Source organism: Typopeltis vanoorti, chromosome 6 (genome assembly GCF_054136105.1).
Source record: "Typopeltis vanoorti isolate ZY-2024b chromosome 6, IOZ_Tvanoo_1.0, whole genome shotgun sequence".
Taxonomy (NCBI): Eukaryota; Metazoa; Arthropoda; class Arachnida; order Uropygi; family Thelyphonidae; genus Typopeltis; species Typopeltis vanoorti.
The window spans coordinates 153,249,336-153,272,874 of record NC_143554.1 but is presented as its reverse complement, the minus strand read 5'-3'; positions in this window follow the sequence as shown (position 1 = coordinate 153,272,874).

Here is a 23,539-nt window from a genome sequence, read left to right as displayed (position 1 = left end):
TGGATCAATCTTATAAAAACCTTTCAGTAATTTGAATGTCTCAATCATATCACCCCTCCTTCGCCTATCATCCAATTTCTGCAACCCACAAATCTTCAACCTATTTTCATAAGGTTCATTCCACAGACCTGCTATCATCTTGGTCACTCGTCTCTGGACCCTCTCCACTTCCTCCCCATCACGAAGAAACCCTGGTGCCCATAGCTGGGCACAGAAGTCCAGATGGGGTCTTATCAAGGCTCGATACAGAGGAACAACAACTTGTTCGTCTCTGCATGTTAAAGTATTTTTCAGAAGCCAAGTGATTTGGTGAGCTGTTTTAGTTACTTTTGCAATGTGCCCCCTAAACTTCAGCTCCCTATCCACCAACACTCCCAAATCCCTGGCTTCATCAATCTCCTGAAGTATGATTCTACCAATGCGATATACTGCTGCTATTCTTTTCACCCCAAAGTGCATAACCTTACACTTTGCCACATTAAATTGACATCCATTTTTCCTAGCCCAGTCCTCCAAACTATCCAAATCATCCTGTAAAATTTTGACATCTTGTGCACTCACAATTGCTCTACCCAACTTTGCATCATCAGCAAACAAGTGAACACTTCCTCTCAGATCCTTTCCAATATCATTGATGAACAAATTGAAAAGCAGTGGTCCAAGAACAGAGCCCTGTGGCACTCCACTAGTCACAAGACGTCTTTTAGACTCCATTCCTGAATAAACCACTCGTTGATATCTCTCCTTCAACCACCCTCTTATCCATCTCACCAACCCTATATCGATACCCATCTGCTCCAGTTTACTGATTAGGATTTCATGTGGTATCCTATCAAAGGCCTTGGCAAGGTCCAGTAGTATCACTGTAAACCCATTACCCCTTTCCAGTTCAGCCGTCACTGTGTTATAAAACGTGAGCAAGTTACTGACGCATGATCTACCCTTCACAAAACCATGTTGTCCCCCATACAATATCCCATTTTCATCTATCCAATCCTGTATTCTTTTCTTGACTAATTTCTCTAAGACCTTGACAATGATTCCTGATATGCTAATCGGTCGGTAATTTACAACAGCAGTCTTGGAACCACCTTTATGCAGTGGAACTATTTTCCCCTCTTTCCACCCGCTCGGGACTAACCCAGACCCGAGACTCAAATTAAACAAAATGGTCAAGGGTACTGAGAATTCTTTAGCTGCTTCTCGTACAACACGAGCTGGTATACCATCCAATCCCACAGATGTATTGACATTGAGGTTATGCAATAGACTACTCACCTCCACTTCATTAACCACAATTCCCGTATAATCTACTGGTTTATTCGTTTCTGCAATGTCACCACCTGGATGATATACTTTTGCAAAGTGCTCACTCAGTAACTCAACTATCTCAACTGATTCAGTTACCTCCCTACCATCGGCATTCTTTAAAATCATTCTGCCATGTACATTTTTCCTTTTACTTGCTGCATATCTAAAAAACTGTTCAGGATTCTCTTTAGCCTGCATGGCCAATGTTCTTTCGTAATCCTTTTTTGCTTTTCTTACCACACTCGTCACCCTTCTGGCCTGCGCTTTATACCGTTCATGTGCCTGCCGGTCACCCTTCTCCTTAAATTCCCTCCATAGTTGTTTCTTTTTTTGCAACTCAAGCTTAATGGTGTTATTCATCCATTTAACCCCTACTTGATTTATTATTCGGACTCTAGGTATACAGTCAGCCATTGCTTCATGCAAGCACTTCTTAACTACCTCCCATGCACTATCAACTTCTAGTCCTTGCAGTTGTACATGCCATGGCACTGAACCAATCAAACTCCTAAGCTTGTCATACTTTCCAGCCCGATAATTCCACATGTACCCTGTCTTAATTGAAAATTCTACACCTTTAGCCACCTCCCAAGTTAAGACCCTATGATCACTCTCACCGATTGGTGGCAATGTGGTCATATTTGTTACAGCCAAATCCTCAGATGTAATTACCAGGTCAAGCACTCTCTGACCCCTAGTATTTTCCATTACATGCTGTCGCAGATAGTTATCCCTTAATAACCGCATAAAATCCAGTTCCTTCCTCCCGTGTGTCCTCTCCTCACTGCAATCAATGCGACCATAGTTGAAATCTCCCATAATAATCACCCTCCTTCCACCCATTTCTTCTATTTGCTTCTGCATACTGTCACCACCATCTTTTCCATCACCTGTCTATAGCAGCACCCAATTGTATATTTAGTTCTGCTAGCCACAATCTCACACCAAATGGCTTCAAATGTGCTCTTTTCTCTATCCTGCAATTCAACTTCTATTCTCCTTGGCTGGAACTCATCAGCTATCATCAACAATACTCCTCCCCCCGTTTTATTCTCTCTGTCATTCCTGAACATACTATACCCATCACATTCAATCCCACTAGTTATATCATCTACGGTCAGCCATGTTTCACTAATACCTATAACCTGTGGTCTGGAAGTGCCAACCATGGCCAAAAACTCTTCCTTCTTGTTAGTGTACATGAATTTAAGACCCCCATTAGCCCCAACCCTACCTTGATGCCTTATATTAACTATCCCACTCAGATTTGTTGTCCTTATTTGCTCTGGCATATTATATTCATTCCTACTTTCAACTGCCTCCATAAGGACTGTATCTCTACTCCCCCCCCCCCCTAACAAATCTAGTTTCCCTGAATTTGCACATCCACTACATTCAGCAACACTTTCTCAAGTCTTCTTACACCGTAACCATTCAAATGCAAGCCATCCATCTTATATAGATCTTTTCGCCCATCAAACTCACTCCACACATCCACAAATTCCACACTACTCGTCATACATAACCCACGCATAAAGTCATTCGCAATTATAGCCCTCCTTTTAAACATTTCACTGTCATACCGTGGCAAAAGACTAATCATTCTAACTCTCTCACTCTTTTCTTTTGCTACCTCAAACAATTCATTCAGGTCTTCTATCATTTCCATTTTATCTCCTTTCAAATCATTCGTACCTGCCACAACAATCATTTCTTTCACTCTTTCCTTTTGCTCTCTAATAGACGCAGTTACGTCCTTTATGGTCGCACCAGGTTGGTACGATTTTGTCAAATCCTCTACTAACACACCTCGTACTAACGAGTCTCCATACAGCACTCTATCCTTCATTTTGTTCATGTTCACATTCATACGTCTATTTTTCCTGTCATACCTTTTATTATTGGTTGGTTCATTCAGTCTACTTTTGTTCATGCACTCTAGCTGCTGTTTTGCTCTTTCTATCGCACTATTCAACAACGCGATCTCACTCAATGCATCTATCTCATCTTTTTTGTTCTCTGAGAAACCATTTATACTATCATTCACACTTTCTACATTCACACTCTCACAATTTTCATGTACAACCTTGCCGTTTCTTGTCATATCCTTATTTCCTTCATTCTGAAGGTTGATAAAAATATCACACTCACGATCCGAAATACACTTCAATTCCTCATTCTCCCTACATTTTCTACACACATTCAATCCTTTATTATCATCTAACCACACTCCGACCGCACTCCGCAAAGCGTACATTTCACAGCTAGTACACTGACTCATTTCTTTTACGCTACCGTTCTTTGATAACGATGGCGAACCTTCATTACTGGCCGCCATTTTCCTTCGCACAGGTGCCATTCTTATTTACAACGTGTTTTGTCAAATTATATGTTATAACAGACCAAAAATAGACGCACTAAAATACGCAAGGCAAACAAAACAAAACTACACAATATTAACTGATATAACTGATACACAATATAACTGAAAATGATACTTATCTTATCTGGAGCTTGCACGAACACTACACATTACGAATCCATCTAGCGGCGACTTCCCGACATAGATTATGTTATAAAACACTTTAGTACACTAACCACGCTAATAAATCTCCAATAATATACCAAATTTACACACTTAAGTCCATTAAATTGAATCCAAAACACCAATAAATCAACAAAAAACACAAATCTCTCAGGAGCTCTCCAATAGCACGTCCGTTCTCCAGCTAGCCTCGACACATCATTATATGACGTCGGTGACTACGGCCTTCGTTCTTCTGGTGCAGCTTGACCAACACGGATAGGAATTTTGAAACATTAGCTCTTCAGGAACCACTCGATCGATTTCGATGATAAATACGTCTATTTTCTTAGACTACCAAGCCGTTTCACATGAGCACATTTTAAAGATGATTACATTTAAGCATGAGCCAGGAGCAGAAACAGCATAGTGGAGTTTCCTCGGCGCCCACTTCCTGTATTCAATGGTTTGATGGTATTATTTAAGTAAATAGATTGACGGTACTAAAGATAGAAATTATATAAAACTAAACTTTTTGTGTACTTAACAACTTCCATGGATATGGGCTTTGTTTAAGAAATCAAACATTCAGTTAAATGCTACATGTAAGAGATATGAGAATTCCGAGAAAAATTAGTGAACAGACAGTAGCAATTGCAGAATCACAGAAGCATAATAAAGTCGAAGATATTGAGGAACAGTGGGCCTCATTATCATTTAGAAATGTGCGGATAAACCTGTTTCAAAATAAGTAAGCTCGTTGAACCAAGGGATAGGAAATGACTAGCAAAAGAGGACGCTAGAAGAATACCCTGAAGAAACTGAGACCCAGGTGGATGAATGGATGCAATTAGAAGTGACCTGAAAGAACAAAATATGATACAAATTTATTAATTTAGGGTTCATTAATTAATTAATCCTAAATTAATTAATTAATTACTACCTGTATATTGCTAATATACAGGTAGTAATGATTCAGACGTAATTATTAGTGCTGTTGTGGTACCCTGTACAGCCTGTTCAATGCAAACGATTGTTGTGGAAAACAGTAGTGTTGACTTGCAACAATACTTTGCTTTGTGGCGAATATTGCGATTTCTGATGTTAGAACTAATCTGAGGATCAGCTATTTCTTATGTGCTGAAAAGTCGGGGGAAAAGAAGCGGATGGAGATTGATTTATTATAATTATCATCTTTCAGTCTGGTGCAAGTGACTTATGTCATGGGGAAGATTAAGGGAGTTTCTTAAATTTATTTGGGACTTAAAATGAGATAATTAATTTCGGTCCTTTTCAGCGGAATAAAATTTTTTTTTTCTCGCTAGAAAATGCTGCCACCCGAATATCAAAGAAGAAGGTTCTTTAATTCAAGTTTCTTTGCCACAAACGTAATATTGCCAGTATATAATTCTTCTTAATGATTTCAGTTTTTTCAAAGAAACTCATGCAATTAAAATATATTTATAATTTCCGTTGTTTCTCAGAGATGCTAAGCATTTACCTCGTATATCAATGGTCCGGTGCCTTTGTTCAAGTTCCTCAGGGAAAAGTAGTCCGTGCAGTTTGTTTCATATGGAGCAGGAAGAAGAGTCTTCTTAATCTGTAAAAAGGAAAAATATCTGAAATCTATGCGAACCTGTTGTTCAATTATTGTATTTTTATCAAAATGTAATAATAATAATAATAATAATAATAGTAACAATAATGAACTCTATTCATCATGAAGGTTGTTTTCTTGATCATAAATAGTAAATAATAATATTTGGTTAACCGATCAAGTGTTGATCAATATTTTATTAATTAACTGGATTAATTAATTTTTGGCGAAACTAGTTGGTCCAGTTAATTAATAAAATATTGATCAACACTTGATCGGTTAACCAAATATTATTATTTAATAATGAACTCTTTTGAGAATTAACTAAACTCACAGCTGTAATATCGATCCTGTACTTCTTTCCGCCCTCTAGGAAATGTGTTGTTTCAATTTCTTTCAATTTCGAATATGACGAGTGAACACCAATATAAATTCCTTGCTTCGGATTCCAAAATGCATAATCTTCTGGGTGAATATTTACAGTCAGACTGAGGAAGAAAGTTTTCGCTAAAAATTCTGAAATGAAAAATTATTGTTGCTTGGAGTGAAGAGCATCTTACAGAAATGGCAAATTTCAATCATTAGAAAATAAATTTCAGCGCGCATTGATATTTACCGATTAAAAGCAACATCATAAACAACATGATTTGATTACTTCGTCTTTCGATTGCAGCAATGTGCTGATTACTAGCATAGTTTCAAAAGAAGGTAAGTTAAACAGGCTAAGGCGGGATGACAGATTCTTTCCTTCTGAAACCTCACGTTTTTCATCGCTCCTACCATGCTGTGGTCATGATTGCTTGGAATTACTGTTAACATAGGCAAGACTGATTCCAGTGTATTATATCTGTTAATTGCGAGTTATTAAGGTCAGTTGACTTGTTTCTAAGGGTGAAAAACAAGAGTTTTCAGTAGGAAAACCAGCCTACTTATTAAGAGACCGACCACCTTTGCCTAACATGAGTAAAAACTTTTCCAGAAAATGTTTCCTACACCGGGTTCAACCTTAGCTCTTTCTAAATAAACGATATCGTCAATACCCACAGGCCTACTGAGACTGTAACCCAAAACATTTTAATCAGCCAGAAAATCCCACACAGTTTACAGACTAATTAACGGGCATCATAATGCTGGCGGCTTTCACGATTTCAAAACAACAAGCGGCACTGTAAAGCATGCGAATTCACCATTCCCATGAGTTTGTTTAATTACGCTAGTAATGCGAATGTATAATTGCCCTGCTCTTGTTTTACGCAGAGGCTGTTGATATTGGTCGTAACTGCGGTCAAACGTAGCTGTTGCTTTTTGCAATTATGGCTGAAAGAATGAAGGTAATTAGAAGAGAGTTTGCGAAATGTGTATGTTTTTCTTGGTGATTTGTCCTGTTTTGGCGATGGCGCATTTGCATTTTGAGTAAGCAATTCTGGTTTTCTCCATGAAGGGGAACTAGCCGTAAGTTAAAATTTTGTTATATTCAATGTTCACGTTCCAGCGTGAATCACGAGACATCGTCGATGTTTACTGAGCCACTCAGCTTCTACACCACCCCCCGTTTTGATTACGCTAAGAAGATGCCATAAGCAGGATGAATATCCCAGATTCCGCTAGCGAAATAACAGTTTTACCTTGTATAAGGTAATACTCGTATATATACATCATAATTAGTCGAAAAGAAAGTCGAAAGTAAGAAAGAATGGAAAACAAACGCTCCTCTCATTACAGACTTGAAAAGCACATTCATGGATAACACGATAGCTTCTCCTAATTATCCATTATACGTAACCGAAATTACGAAACGTTCACATTATTATAACAATTATTATAAACTAAATTGGTTTACAATAAACGACAAATAAATCCACAAGGCAAAAGAATGCGGGGTAAAATAGAAATAGAAAGGATAAAAGGAAACGTTTTTGTTTTGTGATAGAAGAAATAAAGTTGATTGGTAGCCTCTTGGCATTTAACTTCAATTTCATGGCGTCATAAAACAGGTTTCAGTATTGATATGAATATTTAAATATAAAGAGCCAATAGGCTTCATTTCGGCGATATAAACATTATTCAAGTTAAGGGGATATTAAATCCCACATTATTTTATAACCGAATATGAAACTCAAAGATTGGAATCAGAGAGTTTCATACCGAATATAGTAAAACTATAAAGTATCAGCGAATTACTAGCGTGAGCTAATGTAAGTAGTCCTAGTACGGAGTACAATATCGGGCAACTCGTTGCAAAGGTGAAGAAAGTTCATATCGCTATTCTTAGGTATTTTCCATAATGTAAAAACACATTTACTAGGAAATGTATGCTGTTATTACATTATGGTGGGAGGTCACTACCCAGACCGGTTTCAGCCTTTTTTGAGGCTTCATCAGTGAGTAGCTAGATACCAAAAGATACCAAAGGGTATAGTGAAAAGAACTTATATACTTTGCTATACGAGTTGTCAACCAGGTGCAACCATTAAGTTATTTAATTATAAAGAGCCAATAGGCTTCATTTCGGCGATATAAACATTATTCAAGTTAAGGGGATATTAAATCCCACATTGTTTTATAACCGAATGAAACTCAAATCTTTGAGTTTCATTCGGTTATAAAACAATGTGGGATTTAATATCCCCTTAACTTGAATAATTGATATGAATATTTATTTAAATACTGATATTAATTACAACTACTAAGCTGCTACAAATGATATCAGATTAAATATTCCTTTTCGATATCAGGTATGTCTTTTATCAATCCAATTTCTCAAAGCTCTTTATGGTTACAATAATTATAAATTATAATAAATAAATTAAATTAATAATAATAAATAATATTTAAACAATTGTTTTTAATAATAATAATAATAATAATAATAATAATAATAATAATAAAGGATAACGATAAAAGTTCAGACCCGAATAACTATCGCCATGTAATTGCCTGCAAACAACACTTGTGCTATAGTCAGCAATCAGTGGAAATACCACGCACACTGTTACTTCTACTAACTTACTATCAACTCACTAACTTTATCCGACTGCACAAAAGGGCAATTTTAAAAAATGTAGAGGAACAAAATATCAGCTCCTGGTTTTTCTTATTAATAATCTAGGTGGTGTGTTAGTTAATGTCGGATAATTTTCAGTTCTCGTGTTTACATTATTAGTTTGTGGAAGTTCAATTATATTGATAGTAGGTGTGTGATCAGACATTCCTAGAATAAATGAAGTCATTAATGTGATGAGTAAAGTCAGTAATACAGTGTCATTTTTCACTGATTGGAGTTTCGTGTACGCGTCGAGTTAGGCCTAATTTACACGTGTATGAACCATTGTATTGCTGGTAGATATAACAATTTGGGTGCTACTTTCATTTTTACAACTTGTTATTGGTTAACTTAAAAAAAAATTGTTACTAGATTATGAAGATGGAGGCTCAGCAGATCTGTTTAAGAAGGAATAATCACCATGTCAATGTACTAACTACTTTTGATGAATTACTGTTTACTGAAACTTTTGTAGATGTGACTTTAGTATGTGAAGGTAAGAGACTTAAAGCACACAAAATAGTGTTGTCTGCCTGCAGTTCTTTCTTTCATGGCATATTTCTTGAAAACTATTTTAAACATCCAGTTGTTATTCTCAAAGATATAAAATACATGGATTTAAAAATGATAATAGATTTTATGTACAAGGGTGAAGTGATCATTTCGCAGGACCAACTTGCCACGCTACTTAGTGCTGCTAAAAGTTTGAATGTTGAGATCTGTAGAGAAGTTGCACAGAGGGATACTTCCAGTATTGATATTCAGGAAAAGAGTGAACATGACTCCAGTAACCAGGCCTTGTTACTTGCTGAGGTGCAACAGAAAAAACGCAGCACAGAATTGCCACCGGTAATTAAGAAGAAAAGAGAAAGACCTCGAAGTAGATATCTTCGTGGTTCTAACAGTAAAGGCATGAAGGCCAATGTGTCATCAAAAGTAAATGAATTAGACACACCAGAAGATACCAACAGGTCAATAAATTCGTTCACAAATGAAGGAAGGTTAGAACTGCCAGGAACTGATTATCTATTAAATGAGATTTCTGTTTCTAATTCAAATATATATCCTAGTCCAACTCAGAACTCATTTCCATCTATACACAGTTCAGTGTTGGTAAAAGAATCACAACAAATGAAGACACAATGATAGAAATTGAGGAATCACAGGCATTGACAACATCTTTTGACAGTTTGCTCAAAGATTCATTGTCAATCCCAGTAATGAATACCATGTCTATTCTTAATACTGTGGAGTTAATTGAAACTCACTCAAATAACATAGAATCAGGGCTAAGTACAGATAGCCAAATATTAGTTCCTTGTTCTGTATCAACTGAATTATCTACTTCTCTTCAAGTTGCACAAAGTATGATAAAAGATATCAAACCTGGTGTCTCACTCTTATTACCTGGAGCTGCAGTTTCACCTTGTGCCAGTTCTTCACATCAAGACAGTAGATCCATGATGATGATGATGATGATGTCTTGTGATACATCCAGGCCTACTGCTGTTATCCCAAACATTCCTAAAATACATGATTAGCAGCTTCCATTACAGGATAAGAATGTTGCTCAAGAGAAGGAAAATGGGTCAGTTAATTATCCTTGGATATCCTCGTCAGAACATCATTGTGATGATTGCTGTAGATGCTGCGCGACCAAAAATATCCAAAGACATAATATGAAACTAAATGAAAATGACAGACAGGAATATATACTGGATGTGGAAATGAAAGCAGAGTTCATGATGATGGAGCAAGATATGAACTGCATACGAAATGAGGTGAAAAGAATTAGAGACATACATGGAAGAGTGAATAAGAGCAGAAGGAAAGATGGCCATGCGAAAGATATATCGAATGATTCGAGAGTGGTTCTCTATGGAGATTCCATTATTAGAGGTGTGGTGAATGAGAAGATGCATAAGGTTTGTTTTCCTGGTGGTAGAATGGAGAGAGTGATTGAAGTGTTGGACATGAGGAATAAGAGAGCACAAGAGTTGGTGGTTGTAGTAGGAACAAATGATTTGGATGGGAACAAGAAAAATGCCAGATTGTATATAAGGAGATTATTAAGGAGAGTAAAAGATAACAGTGTGGTAGGAAAGGTAGTCAGTGTGTTGCCAAGGTATGATAGTGATGAATTGAGGACGCGGACAAAGTTTATGAATGATATGTTAGCGCAGTTATGTGAGGAGAATGGAGTGCATTTTGTGAATGTGTGGGAGGAATTTGAGGGACGGATGGAATTGTATAAAGAAGATGGGCTGCATTTAAATGGTTTTGGTATGACTGCTGGAGAGATTGTTACTGGCAGGAGAAGTAATGACTAATAAATATATCTGAGGTGGTGCGAAGTGATATGAAAGAGCAAAAAAGTAAGGTAGGAAGAGGTATATGTTCACTTGCAAATGGAGAGGTGAATATTATGAATGAAGAAAATGAGAGAGTGGAGGTACAACACGAACAGAGAAACGGGGGGAGTCAGGATGGATGGGGAGAAACTTTATGAAACATGCGGGTGCTGAATTCAGAGGTGAATGTGTAAACGGACAAACACAGATTGAGATGGCCTGGGATGGGTGGAAAGAGTTTAGGTATGAAGAAAGTTGTAGAATTGGTGGTAATATAGAGGAAGTGACTGGGGAAGGTATTGAAGAGCCACATCGTAGGAGTGACGGTCTTAGGACTTGTAGAAGCAGTAATGATTTCTTATGTTTATCCACTAATGCTAGAAGTATTCGAAATAAGGGGAACGAAATTGTTGCTTTGCTCGAGTCTGTTCGCCCCAAAATTCTTGGTATAAGTGAAACGACGTTAGATGACGACGACATCCTGACAGGAATAGAGATGAACGGATATGATATATTTCTTGTAGATAGACAGGGAAGAAAGGGAGGAGGAGTACTGTTAATGGTAGCAGATGAGTTGTGCCCATCTATGGAATTGCAAGGTGCTAATAGTGGTCACGGTTTTGAGGCCGTTTGGTGTGAGGTAGAAGTAAACAGGATGACATATTCAGTTGGGTGTTGCTAAAGACCTGGTAGTATGGAGGGTAATGAGAAGGAAATGTATAGGCAAATTGGCCTAGCTAGCAAGAAACGAGTTATCATGATGGGCGACTTTAATTATGGTAATATAGACTGGAAGCACGAGGCTGCATTTGGGGGTAAAGAAAATGAATTTTTGGAGTTTTTGAAAGATAATTACCTTAGGCAGCACGTAACGGAGGGTACACGAGGATCAAGAGTATTAGATTTGACCATCTCATCAGATGATGTTATTATAAATGATGTGTCAAATCTTCCACCAGTTGGTGAAAGTGACCACGAGGTGATCACGTGCAGGGTGACCAGTCATTCGAGGACGTCTGTTAGAAAGGGATATATGTGGAATTATAAGACTGGTAATTACGAAAAGCTCACGAAACAGCTTTCGATAATAAATTGGAAAGAGGAACTGGATGGAAAGGATATCAATGCTGTTTGGGCCATACTCAAGCAGCATTGATGTCCTTTCAGATTGCCTCCACCAAACAGTGGAGGCAATCTGAAATACTATTTGGTGAAGGCAATATCAGAGTGTATTTCAAGGGCCAAGAGGGTAAATACAGTGGGTGTAAAATGGTTGAATCAAGAGATAAGCTATGCAATCTGGAAGAAGGACGTATTATGGAAGAAACACAAACTGAGTATTTATAACAACCAGTTGCATGAGAAGTACAAAGAGCAGGCGAAGAAGGTAACTAGCTTGATAAGGGTAGCAAAAATACAGTATGAGCAGCAGTTAGCTAAAGCGGCCAAAAAAAAATCCTAAGGAGTTTTTTTGATATGTCGCCAGTAGAAGAAAGAATGATTATGGTAGGATGGGATTGATTAGTGAAAACGAAGGAATGATAACCGCTGCGGAGGATATAGTTGAGATATTTAGTGAGCAATTTCTAAAGGTATTTCATTCTTGTGAATGTGGAATCATGCAAAACTTGAAAGCAGTGGGAGGAGAATGAGGAAGAGGAGGAGGAACTGTTAGTAAGTGAACGGGAGGTATATGAGAAATTGAATAGACTTGATGTAAATAAGGCTGTGGGACTTGATGCTATTTCACGACGTGTCTTGAGGGAATGTGCCAGAGAGTTAACAACAGCTTTTGTATATCTTTTCAACATGAATCTCTCACTTGGTCAAGTTCCAAAAGGGTGGAAATAGGGTAAAATTGTTCCAATTCATAAGGGAGGTGATAAGAGTAAGGCTTTAAATTATAGACCAGTCTGTGTGTAAAGATGTTAGAGAAGTTAGTTAGGAATAAAGTTCAGAATTGGGTTGACAACAGAAAAATACTCTTTGGCGGCCAGCATGGATTTACTAAAGGAAGATTGTGCTTTAGCAACCTGCTTACGTTTTATAATAAAGTGACAAATGCGTTGGATAAGGGTATAGCATATACAGTGTTATATTTAGATTTTGCAAAGGCATTTGATAAATTGCCACATGACAAGCTGGTAATTAAATTGAAACGGATGGGGCTGAACAGTAGATTGGCTCACTGGATTGGAGATTGGGTGTCTGATAGGTATCAGCGAGTTGTCTATGGAGGAGCGATATCCCAGAAGAGGAAAGTTACTAGTGGTGTACCTCAAGGGTCTGTTTTGGGTCCATTGCTGTTTAATTTGTATTTAAATGATATCTGGAGAGGGCAGAATGATGATGTGCAGTTGTTTGCAGATGATACAAAGTTCGGCAGAGCTATCACGAGTAGTGTGGATGCTATAGCTTTGCAAGAGGACTTAAATACACTGTTCTGAACGGGTAAATAAGTTCAAAGTGTAAGGCTTTGAAATTTTGGAAGCAGAGATGGGATGTAAAATACTCAATCGGTGCGAATATCTTGAAAGAGGTAGAGGAAATTAGAGATCTGGGAGTGATTGTAGACAAGGACCTAAAATTTCGGAGACATGTTACTGAAATAGTGAAGACAACACAGCGGATAATGGGAATGATGCGGAGGACATTGACTTCTAGAAGTAAGAACGTTATGGTTCCTTTGTATAAGGCTTTGATCAGGCCACATATGGATTACTGTGCACAGATCTGGTCACCTGGTTTTCAAAAAGATGAAATTGTGTTGTAAAAAGTTCAGAGGCGATTCACTAAGGTGGTTTCTGGTCTCTGGAATGTAGAGTTTGAAGTCAGATTTACAAAATGCAATTTGCAGAAATTGGTGGATAGAAGAGGAGGGGAATATGATTGAGAAATATAAGCTGTTAAGTGGTTATTACCAGATTAACGTCGGGGAGGTTTTGCACAGAATGGGTGAGGATAGCAGGAGAACAAGAGGTCATTCCTGGAAGCTGTATAAGGAGGGTGCGAGCAAGGGAGTGAGGAGCAAGTTTTTTGCATGGAGTGTGGTGAGTGATTGGAATGCTCTGCCCGAGAGTGTGGTGAGTGATTGGAATGCTTTGACCGAGAGTGTGGTGAGTGATTGGAATGCTTTGCCCGAGAGTGTGGTGTGTGCAGAGACAGTAAATATATTTAAGGCACAGTATGATAAACTGTGTGTATAACAGTGGACCTCCCATGATGAGTCTTTGACTCCATGGAGTTTTTTATAATAATAATAATAATAATAATAATAATAATAATAATAATAATAATAATAATAATAACAGTCGTAAGTCATGTCCTGGAGAATTATTCTTTCTTCGTTTTCTTTTGAATAGTTTTAAAAAGATCAAAATGTATCGTATCACTTGAATTTGCAGCCATTTTTGCTACTTCATCTGCAGTTTCATTTCCCTTTAATCCAGCATGGGATCGAATCGATCGAAATATTATTTCGGAAGACTTCTGTGGTTTGTTTATATTTTTTGCTATGTCTCTAAGTATCTCTTTGTGGCTAGTGTGGCAGTTCTCAATAGCTTGAAGGGCCTGGTAAGGAATCTGTGAAAAATATTAATTCTTTTGGGTTTTGTTTACCCAAATGGTGAAGCGATGTGTTAATGACTATTAATTCTGCCCTGCATGAGTTGCATCCTACAGTGTTGGTTTTTTTGAGTTCTATATTTTGATAGCCATAGATGAGTACGTCCACGACCAGAATTGCCATTTAGATTTTTGGAGCCATCTGTGTAGATCTTTATTGAGTCAGGTCCGTATTTCGTTATTTTGAAAGAGCTAATGGTCTCAAGATTTTAAGTTTTTCTAGACTCTTTGCTCGTCTTTCCCTATTACAAAATTAATAACTATATTTCTCTTGTCTTGATTTGGAGGAATGCTAAGTCGTTGGGTATTTTATTCGGACAATCCAAGGGATTTTTTTCCATGATTTACTGCATTGTCTATTTTCCATTATTCTGTTTGTTGGTTGCCACTTTTTAAAAAGTTCACTTGTTCTAAGATGTGCAAGGTTGGCTTTACTTTCTAAAAATTTAGTAAGATTTTATTGCTACCTATATTTCAAAAGAACATGTTTGGATTCGAATTCTGCTATTTTCCCAAGAGTTGTATTAGTTAGTCAATATATGATTCTAGCTGCATTTTTCTTAATTTTTAAAAGCACGTCTAAATTGATTTGTGATGTTTGCAATCGGAGGGGGTGAAGCATTTTTTGTCCGATAATAGAGGTATTTGTGACTTAAGCGTTTAGCTTCAGCTCCCCACTTGAGATACTTTTATGATATTTAGTCTTCTTTCTGCTCCGACTACGATATTGTTGATATGTTTATTGAAGCTTAGTGATGGGTCCATTATACCTCCAAGGTATTTGTGGGTTCATTAAATGTAGTTAGTTGATTGTTTAGCTTAATCCTTCGTCTCCACTTTGGATTATTTTTTGTTTCGACAGCATATAGGTAAACTTTCAATGGTTTGATTTAAGTGACCGTCTGCTGATTCTAAGTCTTGCTTTGCTGAGAATAAGTTCAATTTCTTAGCAAACATAGCAATATTTGTTTCTTTATTTATATTTTTGTTTAAGTCGTTTAAGTAGATAGGGAAGAAATGAGTGGACTAAAAATGCTGTATTGATGGAATCCCTGTTTTATTTTTACTTTCTTGAAAAACGAATTATTTATTCTAACTCGAATTGTTCTATTTCTTAGAAAGTCAGTATAGAATTGATAGATTTGATCTGGAAGTTATCTTGAATTGACTGGGATAAGTAGAAAAGTTCACCAGTTGTTGAGTGATTTATTCTCATGGCAGCCTGAAAATCTGGTAGTGTACTATTTTTTGTTTAGATAGTAATTCAAACTTTGGAGCATTTGTTTCATCAATTCGCCTGGAATTGAAGTCAGTGAAATTGGTCGATAACTTCCTGGTCGGTCTTGAGGTTTGTTAGGCTTTAAAACTAGTATGATTGTGGCAGTTTTCCAGTCGTTCGGAGTCTACCCTTGTTTTAAGCTGTTGTTGTATAGGTGAAGTAGTCAATCTCGGGCTATTAGAGAAAGATGCTTGATCATTATTTAAAATAAGGGGATATTAAATCCCACATTATTTTAAAACCGAATAAGAAACTCAAAGATCGGAATCAAAGAGTTTCATGCCGAATATAGTAAACTATAAAGTATCGGCGACCACTAGCGTGAGCTAATGCAGTGATCCTAGTACGGGGTACAATCTCGGGCAACTCGTTGCAAAGGTGAAGAAAGTTCATATCGCTATTCTTAGGTATTTTCCATAATGTAAAAACACATTTACTAGGAAATGTATGCTGTTATTACATTATGGAGGGAGGTCACAACCCAGACCGGTTTCAGCCATTTTTGAGGCCTCATCAGTGAGCAGGTAGACCAATAAATACCAAAGTGTATAGCCAAAAGAACTTATACTCTGCTAAACAAGTTTCCAAACAGATGCAACAATTAAGTTATTTAAATATAAAAAGCTAATGTTTATATCGCCGATACTTCATTTCGGCGATATAAACATTATTTAAAATAAGGGGATATTAAATCCCACACTGTTTTAAAACCGAATAAGAAACTCAAAGATCGGAATCAAAGAGTTTCATGCCGAATATAGTAAACTATAAAGTATCGGCGACCAGTAGCGTGAGCTAATGCAGTGACCCTAGTACGTGGTACAATCTCGTGCAACTCGTTGCAAAGGTGGTTACTATATTCGTAATGAAACTCTTTGATTCCGATCTTTGAGTTTCTTATTCGGTTTTAAAACAATGTGGGATTTAATATCCCCTTATTTTAAATAATGTTTATATCGCCGAAATGAAGCTTATTAGCTCTTTATATTTAAAAAAATAATGCTTGATTATAATTGATAAGTCTTAGGACTCTTTGGAGGTGTCACGAAATAATAATAATTCCTTGTATGTTATCCGAACCACATCATTTATTTATATCTACTATCTCAAAGGCATCTCTCAATTTAGAGGCAATCTCTCAAATAAGGGGCACTCCCTTGGACCCCTAGCTGAATCTATCCTCTTCTTCTTCTACTTTGAGGAAGATCCACTTACTTTAATCTTTCCTATAAGGCCTGATCAGCCAACTCTTGTTATTTTATGATCCTTATGTTATTAGAGTACTCGAGGGCCATGGGGTCATTTCTGGCGTTACAAATATGCCCTCTCTATAAACCTTACTATAATTCTTCAATAATCTACTCTTTCCCCATTCAATATACATTATTCCTTGTATGGGTTTAAATTTGGAAGAAGGCTTGTTCAGAAGAATTAAGGTAGCAACCCTACCACTGAACTATTCCATCGTCAGGCTAGTCACCTGACATGGAGAACATAACCATACTTGTAAGCTCACAGAAAAAGACAATCGGATTGAATCTATGGAAAATGACCCTGGAATGGAAAAGGTAAAACACAAATGGAAACGATAAAATATAATACACATAGCAAACTGGAATGTAAGAGAATATAGCATATAAAGAAATAGAATTAGACCAACGCTTAAATGAAAGAAATTTTAAAATAGCAGTAAGTACTGAAATAGAAAAGAAATTAAAAGGAACTATGAGAACCGAAAATTTTAATCTGATATACAGTGGAATTAACAGAGACCAAAGAGCATAAGCAGGAGTCATGATTTGGATTCATAACTCCCTTTCAAAACAGTTAAAACATTATAAATTATGGGATGAAAGAATAATAGAAGCTAGAATAAAAAATTGATAAAGGCTATTTAACAATAATTGGTTTATATATCCCAGAAGAAGGAAGAGAAAGAACAGGATAATATTAATTTTTATAATCAGCTACAAAACATATATAATAAAATAAATGAAAACGATTACGTAATTTGAGCAGGAGACTTAAATGCCATAATTGGAAACACGAAAAGTAATAATAATATAGGAATACATGGAGAACATACTCTAAACAGGAATGGTAAAAAGTTGATTGACTTTGTAGTTTATAATAACCTAAAAATAATGAATTCCTTCTATAAACATAAAGACATACATAAATATACTTGGGCAGCAAGAGGACGAAAATCAATATTACATTATTTTATATTAAATGAAAAGACATCAAAGTTTTCGTTAGATGTTAGAGTTCTCAGAGGATATGAAATAAGCAGTGACCACTTCCTTGTTAAAATAAAAATAATATTACCATCTAAATGGCTACAAGTAACAAGAACAGAAAGAAAATTTAAAACATTTGTTTATAAAACTAGATTACTAAATGACACAATTATGCAATGGCTTTATGAACAAAGAATTAACCAATATCTAGACAAAATAAAAGAAACTGAAGAAATAGAAATAGAAAGGCTTAATATAAAAACGATACTAAATGCAGCAGGAAATGAAAGCTAAAGAAAGAACAAAGAAGTCAATAAAAAGAAAAAAACTGAAGATCTGGGATGATACCATCAAAGAAATAATCAAAAAGAAAAAAGAAGCCTATCACAAATGGTTAAGCAGCAAAAGATTAGAAGGTGAAATAGAATATAAAAGAATAAGAGCCATAGCTAAAATAGAAGTCAGAAAAAGACAGAAAAAGATACCGAATTGAAATTAGAAGAATTTCTAAATTACTACACAGAATTATGGACAGACAAATATTTTACAAAAGACAAGTGGAAATCAATTAACGAAAATGAAAAGGAAATAAATAAAGAAGAATTAGAAATCAGCCTGAAATAAACAAGAAACGGAAAATCACCTCGAGAAGAGAAGCTATGCTCAGAACTGTATAAATACGCAGGAATAAGATTCAAAGAAAGACTCTTATTATTTTAAAATAAAATTTATTCAACTGGTATCCCCCCAATAGAATGAAAAAATGCTATTGTGATTCCTATCTTTAAACAAGGTAATAGAGATGACCCTAAAATCTCTAGTGATATCAGTATAATAAATTCCTGTTACAAAATATATATCAGAATCTTAAATAGCAAACTAATGAAATATTCCGAAAACTTTATTCTAGAGGTACAGAATGGATTTAGAAAAGGAAGATCATGCACAGACCCGGCCTTTTGCCTAAAATTAATAATAGAGCAAAGAAAAGAATACAATTTAGAAACATATATTGCATTTATTGACTTTGAAAAAGCATTTGACAAAGTTAAAAGAAACATATTATTTAACATATTAAAAGAAAAACAAATACCAAATAATATCCCGCAAACTATCACAAGTATATATGAAAATAATCAAATATAAATAAGGTTAATTCACGAGCTATCATATACGATAGAGATAAACCAAGGAGTCCGACAGGGATATCCGCTCTCATCAACCCTTTTTAATATTTACTTAAATGAAATAATAATAAAATGGAATAAAAATTTACATCAAGGAATTAAACTTTCTCCTGCAGTGAACTTAAGCACTCTCCTTTTTGCCGACGACCAAATAATAATTACAACTTCTGAAGATAACTTACAGAACCAAAGGTTATGGTATGATAATATCGACAGAAAAATCAAAAACTATGGCCTTGAAAGGAAGATCCAGCAAGAACTAAAATAGTAACAGATAACAAGATCTTAGAACAGGTAAATTCATTTAACTACCTAGGATGTATGATCATATATTTAAAAATGAAAAAGATATAATCATAAAAATTGCAAAATATTTAAAAATAACAGGTGTAATTAACTCTATATTTAAAACAAACCTATTTCGCAAACAAACCAGACTAAAAGTCTACAATACATTAGCCCTACCGGTCTTAATGCATGGAAGTTAAATCTGGAGAATAAAACAAAAACACAAACAAAGATTAATAACAGCAGAAAAAAAGTTTATGAGAAAAACTGCAAAGCATACCCTATTTGATCACAAAAGAATCGAAGAAATTATGAAAGAATTAAACCAAGAACCAGTAATAGAAAAAAATTAAAAAATATAAACATAAATGGATGGAACACGTTCGAAGAATGAAAACAGAAAGATTACCAAAACACGCCTTAAAGTACAAGCCATTAGGAAAAAGAAAACCAGGAAGCCCTCTTAAATGATTCAACGATGACCTCTAAGGCCGGAGCAGGCATGCTAGGCCCAAACCCTTGATACGCATAATGGGGATCTCTCAATTTAGAGTTTGTAAATAGATCCCAGAATAATTTGTTTTTATATTTTGGAGAATTTGCAGCGGTTTTCTGCTGTTGAGGCTGTTTTGATATTAGATGGTCTTTGCTGGTATTCATCTCTAGGTTGCTTACTCTTTTACTTGAAAGGCGAAGGAATTTGCGATTCCTCTGCCTCCAATTTTGATATGTCCATCCGGGTGTTTTATTGTGTTAGTCTCACTTGCCTTTGGTAAGTCTGCAAATTAGCAATTGGTTTCCAAACTTGGGTATCTGAAGTGTTTGGATTCAAGATGTGGCAGAATTCTTGCCTCTTAGATCTTTGTAATAAATTGTATTTTTGTTTAATTTCAGAATTTGTCTTGTATTTCTCCCATATTTTTTAATAATAAATATTTTTTTATTATTAAAAAATATATATATATATATATATATATTTTTTTTTTTTTTTTTTTTTTTTGGTGGGTTTGGTTATTGTTGTGTCAGCTTAGTTAATATTGTGGTATAGCCGCTTCTGACTGATTTAAAAACAGACCAAACAATTTGTCATGAATATCGGGAGACACCGCAGTAATATCTCGGGCATCTTTTGTACCGTAAGAATGAGACAGATAAGTAGGTTCTCCACTGTGATATTTGAAATTCGATAATGAAATTTGGTTGCAATAAACGAACAGTTTTATCTATTAAACGAGGAAAAATTAATTACAATAATTTTTTTTTCCTTTTGATTAGCAGAAATATATACACTGTTAATAATTTTCTCTTATCTTCTTCTTAAGCTTTCATGAACCGCTGAGGTTTTTAGTAGTCCAACTTGGACTTCTCAAACATTTCATCCCCCCCCCCCCGGATAAGGTGATTAGCCCAATGCCTCCCCAAGTGTCCGGATTGCCTGTTCTGGGTGAAGAAAAACCTGAGTCTCTGGGTGAACCCCCTCCCCTACCACGTATGAGAACGGCTAACTGATCTTTAGTCGAAAGAGATGAAATCATGGTTCCTCACGTCTTGGATTGGAATCGAACCCAGATCTTTCTGAACAAAGGGTCGGAAAGTCTATACTAAATGAGCTACGGAGGCTCATTAGAGGGATATCCTCCATAGATTTACTGTCGATGTATTACTGAACTTCCAAGTGGTCCCTTTGAGCTATTTTTCCAATTCTTGCAATATGTCCTCTGAATTCAAATCTCAATCCCCCGTCGCCCCAAAATTCCATATTCTCATCCATTTCCTGTAAAACAGTACCATCGGTATTATACGAGGTGTGTAAACATTTCATCCCGGTGAGCATTATTTTACATTTTAGAACATCGATTAAACAATCATATTCCTTTGACCACACTTCCAATTTATTTTAATCATCCTGTAAGATATCACAATTATCAACTATTGCCCTCCTTAATTTGAATAGTTAGGGAACACCTAAATAACCCCTTCAAAGGCTCTGCAATGTTATTAGTGTACAAATTAAAGAATAGCGGTCCTATTACAAAGCCCGGGGCGCTCCAACAGTCAACCTCATTCGCTTGATTTCAATCCATCATGCACCACTGTCTTAGACTGGAACCGAGCGCAGATCTTTCCAACCAAAGGGCTTCGTCTCTAGCTACGAAGGGCTCCTCTCTCTCTATACGCTGTTGATTACACACACACACATTGTGTGTGTGTGTAATCAACAGTGTGTGATTCTTTCCTATTTTTCCACTTCAAGCAGTGGGAGTCTACCTCCTCCCTCAGGTAACTGCCTGAGGCAGTTATTGTAGAGCATGGCTGAAAATCAAACAAGTTATGCAGTGCTTCTACTCTTCAATCACCTCGTCTACCCTTCAATTAGGGGATTTCGGAAACAATGTTCCAACTTTGGCTTAAACTGCACCCAAATTCGGAAATTTCATTCGAAAGACTGATGCAGCATCGCAGCTTCATTATCATATGCAAGATACTTAGTAAAATTGAGTTTGATGCACTAATAGCTGAAGCTGTAAAAGGAGACTGTACTGACGCTAAACTGACCAAGATTATGAATGGAGCAGAAACAGATTCCAACGAACAGAATGCTGAAAAAGTCGAAAATTTAGAAATAATTTAAAGAAATCTATCAGAGGAGGAAGACGATTTCGCCACAAAAATTAATGAGCAAATGAACAACAACCTGGAACGAGATAGATTTACAGTATTGAGGCAAGTACCTCACCAAAAACCGGAACTGATACAAGGAACTGATATAAGAAGCCAATAAAGCTGCAATGGCTATTCCTACTGGAACTATTGGACAAACGGATCAATTTATGTACTCGATAGTCATGGTAGTAACATCTGAATTAGGCTAGAACATTAATGATCCCAAAGGCAATAAGGCTCAGAATCTAAAATGAAAGCATCGACTCGTGAATAAAATTCTTAAACTCAGAGCAGATGTGAGCAATTCAAAAAATCTTAAGGAAAAGAAGCCGGAAAACCCGAAAACCTGAAATAACTTCATAAAGAGGTATAATATTGGAAGACCACCTATTGATGAAGTATTAGAAGGAACTGAAGCAAAAAATATTTGCGGTTGCAGCTAAAATAAGAAGATACAGTGAACAGTACAAGCAAAATTCGATGTTTCGCACGAATTAGCACCAATTTTACAAAAAAACTGATTGCTGCAGGAATGATAATCTTAAATAAAATATAAATATAAATACTAGAGACAAAGAAAATGCACTTAAATTTTCGCAAAACGTATGGCACAACCCTAATACGCACAATAATAAGGAAAGTGGATTTAATAAATTACAAACGAATCTCAGGAACGAAAAATGGACCAACTGAAAATAACAACTGAAATGCAACTCAGAAGCAAACAAAAAGGATAAAAATTTGGTCAACAACCAGGATGGATAAGTTACAGTGCAATTGGTTGAAATATCTGACGGACAGGCATACACGAATATCTTCCTGACCAATTTAACGATGTTTTACTACGACAACGCAAAGAAGACTGGCTCACAGCAGGCAAAACGTTTTGGATTAGAAAGGATTAAAAATAGGTCAAAATCCAGAAAACGGCAGGTTTTCTGGATTTGGAAGGCAGGTTACTTTCGCCAGTAACCTGCCTGCCAAAAACATTTAAGCTACTCACAGGCGTATTAGCTGACAAAATATACAGCTATCTTAAAGAAATTCTCTTTTTCCAATTGAACAAAAAGGTAGCAGCAAAAATTCGAGAGGCACAAAAGACCAATTGCTGATTGACAATATAATTCTGAAAAATTGCAGACTTAGATAAACCAGCCTTGGATGCACTATAAAAAAGCGTTTGATTCAGTGCCTCGTAATTGGATTTTAAAATGCGCAGAACTATTCGGTATTAGCCAAACGTAAAAACATTCTTGCAATCCAACATGAACAATTGGCAAACAAGGATAGTTCTGAATAGAGAGGAAATTGGGGAGGTAAATATAAAAAGTGGTTCTTTCAAAGAGACTCGTTGTCTCCTTTAGTGTTTATATTATTATTAATCCCTTTAGCTAGAATTTTAAATAAAACTGCTCAGGTTAAATAAATTGC